Raw genomic sequence first — 6,402 nt, forward strand, 5'->3', positions numbered from 1 at the left:
ACGCGGGTGAGGGAAGCGAGCGGCCCCAAGAGAGCGCTTATCCCGTCCTCGATCCCGCGCGGCCAACCTTCTCTAAGAAGGCCCTGGTCCTTCCTTTTATAGTCGTAAGGAGAGGATCCAGATGTACAATGGGGGTGCAGCAGAGTGCTACGTGTCTAGCGGAGGGAGAGCTAGCGCCCTAAGTACATGCCAATGTGGCAGCCGGAGAGATCTTGGCACCCTGTTGGTGTGATGTCGTGGCTGTCGGAGGAGCAACGGAGCTTGGCGGAGGGACAGCTGTCGGAGCGGTCGAGTCTTTGCTGACGTCCCCCTGCTTCCGTAAGGGAGCTGAGAGCCGCCGTCGTCACAGGGCACACGGGGCGCCATCATTGCCTATCTGGCGGAGCTAGCCAGATGGGACACCGGTCTTGTTCTCTGCGGCCCGAGTCGGCTCGGGGTAGAGTGATGATGGCGCTCCCTATTGACGTGGCGGGCCTGTGCCCTAGGTCGGGCGACGTGGGGGCTCCTCCAAAGCTGGGGTCGAGTCTGTCTTCCATTGCCGAGGCCGAGCCCGAGCCCCTGGGTCGGGCGAGGCGGAGGTCGTTCGGCAGAGGCCAGGGCGGAGTCCGAGCCCTGGGGTCGGGTGAAGCGGAGTTCGTCGTCTTCCGGGTCTTAGCCCGAGTCCGAGCCCTGGGTCGGGCGGAGCGGAGTTCGCCGTCTTCCGGGTCTTAGCCCGAGTCCGAGCCCTGGGGTCGAGCGGAGCGGAGTTCGCCGTCTTCCGGGTCTTAGCCCGAGTCCGAGCCCTAGGGTCGGGCGGAGCGGAGTTCGCCGTCTTCCGGGTCTTAGCCCGAGTCCGAGCCCTGGGTCGGGCGGAGCGGAGTTCGCCGTCTTCCGGGTCTTAGCCCGAGTCCGAGCCCTGGGTCGGGCGGAGCGGAGTTTCCTATGGCGCCTTTGGCAGGGCCTGACTGCCTGTCAGTCTCACTCTGTCAAGTGGCACTGCAGTCGGAGTGGCGCAGGCGGCACTGTCCTTCTGTCAGACCGGTCAGTGGTGCGGCGAAGTGACGGCGGTCACTTCGGCTCTGCCGGGGGGCGCGCGTCAGGATAAAGGTGTCAGGCCACCTTTGCGTTAAATGTTCCTGCGACTCGGTCGGTCGGTGCGGCGATTTAGTCAGGGTTGCTTCTTAGCGAAGGCAAGGCCTCGGGCGAGCCGGAGATGTGTCCGCCGTTAAAGGGGGGCCTCGGGCGAGACGGAAATCCCTCGGGGTCGGCTGCCCTTGTCCGAGGCTAGGCTCGGACGAGGCGTGATCGAGTCGCTCGTATGGACTGATCCCTGACTTAATCACACCCATCAGGCCTCTGCAGCTTTATGCTGATGGGGGTTACCAGCTGAGAATTAGGCGTCTTGAGGGTACCCCTAATTATGGTCCCCGACAGTAGCCCCCGAGCCTCGAAGGGAGTGTTAGCACTCGCTTGGAGGCTTTCGTCGCACTTTTTTGCAAGGGGACCAGCCTTTCTCGGTTGCATTTTGTTCCGGTGGGTGCGCGCGAGCGCACCCGCCGGGTGTAGCCCCCGAGGCCTCGGAGGAGTGGTTTCACTCCTTCGAGGTCTTAATGCCTTGCGTAATGCTTCGGCTGGCCTGGTTGTTCCCTCATGCGAACTGGTCGTAGCCCGGGTGCACGGTCGGGGCCCAAGCTCTCGGGTTGGTATGTTGACGCTGTCAACGGTTCGGCCGGAGCCGGGTTTGCGAGCAGCCCCCGAGCCTCCGCACAGGGCGAGAGGGCGATCAGGGACAGACTCGGCTTTTTTACATACGCCCCTACGTCGCCTTTCCGCAAGGAGGAGGGGGGGAGTGCGCCATGTTACCCTCGATGGGCACCGAACATGGTGTCTCCGGTGAGCTGCAAGCGGGTAATCCGAGTGGACGTCCGTGCCCCGTTCGTTGGGGGTCGGCTAGGGGCCCAGAGGCACGCCCAAAAGTACCTGTGGGTGATCTGCCGGACCCGGTCCCCTGGCGACGGGGTCCGAGGGCTCAATGCCTCCCTCCGATGGGATTCCGTTACAAGATCGCTCCCGCTGGTCTCGGAAATGTCCTAGGGTACCTCGGGAGCGCAGCCCGAGCCTTGGTTATGTATCGAACGTACCCCTGGTCATCCCTCGCTCGGCGTCTGAGACGACTGTGAACCCTTCGGGGGCCAGCCTTCGAACCCCTGATCAGTAATGGGCGCGGAGCCCGAGTAGCCTGAGGCGGCCGTGGAGCCCTTCGGGGGGCCGGCCTTCGAACCTCGGACCAGTAGTGGGTGTAGGGCCCACGCGATCTGAGCGACTGTTGAACCCCTCGGAGGGCCAGCCTTCGAACCTCTGATCAGTAGGGGGGCTCGGAGCCCGGTTCCTTCACAGGGAAGGATCATTTTCGGGGTATCCCCCTTTCCCGGTCCCTATTGCAAGAGATAGAGAAAGAGGAAAAAAGGAAAAGGATACGAAATCGAACGACGTGGCGTACCTTTTTTGGTGCGGTTATTACGGCGAAGGCGAAGCGTCGCCCGCTTCTCCTACCAGAAACGCCGCCTGTCCCGCCGCGGAGTTAATGCGATGGGGCGAGTGGTTGGCGGGGCGGCCGTTGCGCGTGCGCGAGCCGTTCGAGGGACGGATCACGGGTGCGCCGTCTTCACGCCGTGAGAGGAGGCTCTCTTGCTGCCCCTGGATGGGACGTGAGCCTGGCTGACGACGTGACCGCTGCTCCCGCCCGCCTGCCACCGTCATTACTGTCGGCCCACTTTCGGCCGCATTGACCGTCGCGCCAGGCTGGCGCCGCTGGGTCGCCTCGAGTCACGGCATTGGTTCCACAACCGAAGAGGCGCGATGGTGGCGCAAGTGGCGGTGCAGTTGCCTGCATGCAGCATCCGGCGCGCCGGTTGCGCGACGCGTGGGCCTGGGCCTCCGTGCTGGCGCGCTGGGAGTCGGAGAAGCGTGTCCACTTGGCACGGTTGCATGCCGCCTGCATGGCTGCCCACTCCTTCCGCCCGTTGGTCTGGGCAAAAGGAGGGCGACCCCTTTCGGAAGGCAACCATGTCTTCTTCCTCCCTTATGCGCCGCGTCTTTCCACCTTCCAAGCCCCCGGATGGGGGGCATCCGCCGTCTTTTCGCCTCATCGTTGGAGGAACGCGACTCCGCGGTAGTTGGTACCTTTCAGCCATCGTTCGGCTTCAAGGATTTTCATCGTGCAGCCCGGTCGCACCCCTCCACCGGCGGTCACCCAAGATGGTGACCTCCAGCTTGATGGTGGGGGAAAGCGAGCCGGGCTGCGGCCTCTGCCCCTCCCTCAGCTTCAAGGATTTTCATCACTAGGGCTGGGGAGGGGAGTGCGCCGAGTTGAGGTCGGCCCCCGCGTGGGCGGCGGCCCGCTCCTTCACTCAGTGATCGGAGGGAAGGGCGGTCGTCGTCCGTGGCGCTGGCAGCTGCACCGTGCCTGGCTCTCGGGCGCGAGTGGCTTCGGAGCCGTTCGCGGCACCGGCGTCTGCCACGGCAGCTTGAAGAGGTTCTTCTGCCGGCGAGATTGCCAAGGCCGGCCACAGACCGACCTTCAACTCTACGGCCTTCTGCCCGTCCTTGCCTCACGAGTTTTGGCATGGGCGGGGGCCTCCTGGCAGCAGCATCCGCCCTGAGGTCAGTGCTGCCGCTGTTCGGCCCCCCGGAGCAGAAGTCGTCGTCGTCGCCGCTGCTGGAGCAGGTGACGGCGCGTCGTTCATCGGTCTTCCGTTGCTCCGCAGGCCTTCCCCCATGGAGTGGGGTTGTTCGTACCTGCGGAGGGGAAACCGGAGTTCCGTGTGTGATGGCACCTTGAATGCCAGTGTGTTTGTTCATCGTGGCTGTCGAGGCCTGAACATGTATGTAATTTCGGCACGGAGCCGTGTTTTTTCCTCATTTTCGAGCACTAAGTCTCGCCTGTTGATTATCTGAACCGCTTCACCAAGCATGAGTCGCCCCGTGTCAAGGTGACGAGTGAGGTATCCGTATCCCAGAGGCGTAGGAGTCCCTCGGCTCGATCGGCCTTGTTGTCTGAGGCTCCTCTAGCTTAGTTAAAGAGACCCCTCGGCCGCTCTTCGATGAGCCGAGGCCAGGGGTAGCGATATCAGCACGAACAGAGGCGGAGTTGGCTCGAAAATGAAAACCTGGTTGGCCGGAGCCTAGCCGGGTTGTCCGTCAGCGGGATCGACGCCGGAGTTGACCAGCCGAGGCCTCGGACCGAGCTGGCGCCCTTGGAAGATGGTTAGCCGAGGCCCCTTGGGGCAACCGGCCGAGCCGCCTGCTCGGGCCGGATTCCCGGAGAAGTCCCTAGACCGCGTCGCCGTCCGAGGCTGGGTCGGACCTCGCTGAAGGTGTCGTCGATGCCGAGGGTGTTACAGCCCTCTTCTAGCGTGAAGACCCGAGCCTGCAGGATCAGATTGTCTTGTAGCGTGTGCCTTCTGCGGTCGCTGAGGCCAGAAAACACACCCTCGCTGCGCTGTAAAGCTGTGTCTCCTTTCCTCTTATTTCAAGCATCTGGACTTTTTGTCGGCAACAGGGATGTTTGTGTGAGCGAGAGTTGCTTCTCGCGGAAGGTGATGAGTGAGGTATCCGTATCCCGGAGGCGTGGGAGTCCCTCGGCTCGGTCGGCCTTGCCGCTTACGCGTACTTTCACTCATCCATGAGGCCCTGTCTCCGACTCCGTCGAGAAGGCTTGAAAGACCGCTTCGGCAGAAGAGCTTCCGAACGTAAAGACTTGTTCGGTCCACGGGATCACTTTATCCGAACGCGAGTTACTTATCGCAGAAGGTGATGAGTGAGGTATCCATATCCCGGAGGCGTAGGAGTCCCTCGGCTCGGTCAGCCTTGGCTGCTTACGTGTACTCCGTCGTTTCCAGGATCCGCTTTTCGAAGTAGTCAAAAAGCACGAAAGAAATTCTGCTAAAAAGAGGTCTTTTTTCGAGGAAAATTTCGACGCAGAGGGGGTCTCCCCCCTTTTAGCCCCCGAGGGAGGGTCGGGCTTTGCCGAGGCGAGGCCGACCCTTCCTTGATGACTAAACTTTTGCGTGGGCGCGAGGTATATGAACAACTTGAAAACATCTTAAGGGTAGAAGCGACGTAGCTGTTTGATGTTCCAAGCGTTGCCGTAGATCTCGCCTTGATTGTTGGCCAGCTTGTATGTTCCGGGCTTCAGAACTTTGGCGATGACGAATGGCCCCTCCCAGGGGGGCGTGAGCTTGTGCCTCCCTCGGGCGTCTTGCCGCAGCCGAAGCACCAGGTCGCCCACCTGGAGGTCTCGGGACCGGACCCCTCGGGCGTGGTAGCGTCGCAGGGACTGCTGGTACCGCGCCGAGTGTAGTAAGGCCTTGTCCCGAGCCTCTTCCAGCTGGTCCAGCGAGTCTTCTCGGCTAGCTTGGTTGCTTTGATCGTTGTAGGCCCTCGTCCTCGGGGAGCCGTATTCCAGGTCAGTGGGCAAGATGGCCTCGGCCCCGTAGACCAGGAAGAACGGCGTGAAACCCGTGGCCCGGCTTGGCGTTGTCCTCAGGCTCCAGATCACCGAGGGGAGTTCCTTCATCCATCGCTTGCCGAACTTGTTGAGGTCGTTGTAAATCCGGGGCTTGAGCCCTTGTAGAATCATGCCGTTGGCACGCTCTACTTGCCCATTCGACATGGGATGAGCCACGGCGGCCCAGTCCACCCGGATGTGGTGATCCTCGCAAAAATCCAAGAATTTTTTGCCGGTGAACTGGGTACCATTGTCAGTGATGATGGAGTTTGGGACCCCGAAGCGATGGATGATGTTGGTGAAGAACGCCACCGCCTGCTCGGACCTGATGTTGTTCAGGGGTCGGACCTCGATCCACTTGGAGAATTTGTCGATGGCGACCAGCAGGTGCGTGTAGCCCCCGGGCGCCTTCTGTAAGGGACCGACGAGGTCCAGACCCCATACAGCAAAGGGCCAGGTGATGGGTATCGTCTGCAGAGCCTGAGCGGGCAGGTGGGTCTGCTTCGCATAGAATTGGCACCCTTCGCAGGTGCGGACAATTCTAGTGGCGTCAGCCACCGCCGTTGGCCAGTAGAAGCCTTGCCGGAAAGCATTCCCGACAAGGGCTCGAGGCGCTGCATGATGGCCGCAAGCCCCCGAGTGTATTTCTTGCAGGAGTTCCTGTCCTTCGGCGATGGAGATGCATCGCTGGAGGATGCCCGAGGGGCTGCGGTGGTAGAGCTCCTCCTCATCGCCCAGCAAAGACGAATGACTTGGCGCGTCGCGCTACCCGCCGAGCCTCGGCTTGGTCGAGGGGTAGCTCTCCTCGGTGGAGATATTGCAGATACGGGGTCTGCCAATTTCGATCAGGCATGGCCCCGCTCTGCTCCTCCTCGACGTGCAGTGCCTCGCCCTCGGGGGCCGAGGGTACCTCG

Source organism: Zea mays, chromosome 7, assembly GCF_902167145.1.
Source record: "Zea mays cultivar B73 chromosome 7, Zm-B73-REFERENCE-NAM-5.0, whole genome shotgun sequence".
In the NCBI taxonomy this organism is placed as follows: Eukaryota; Viridiplantae; Streptophyta; class Magnoliopsida; order Poales; family Poaceae; genus Zea; species Zea mays.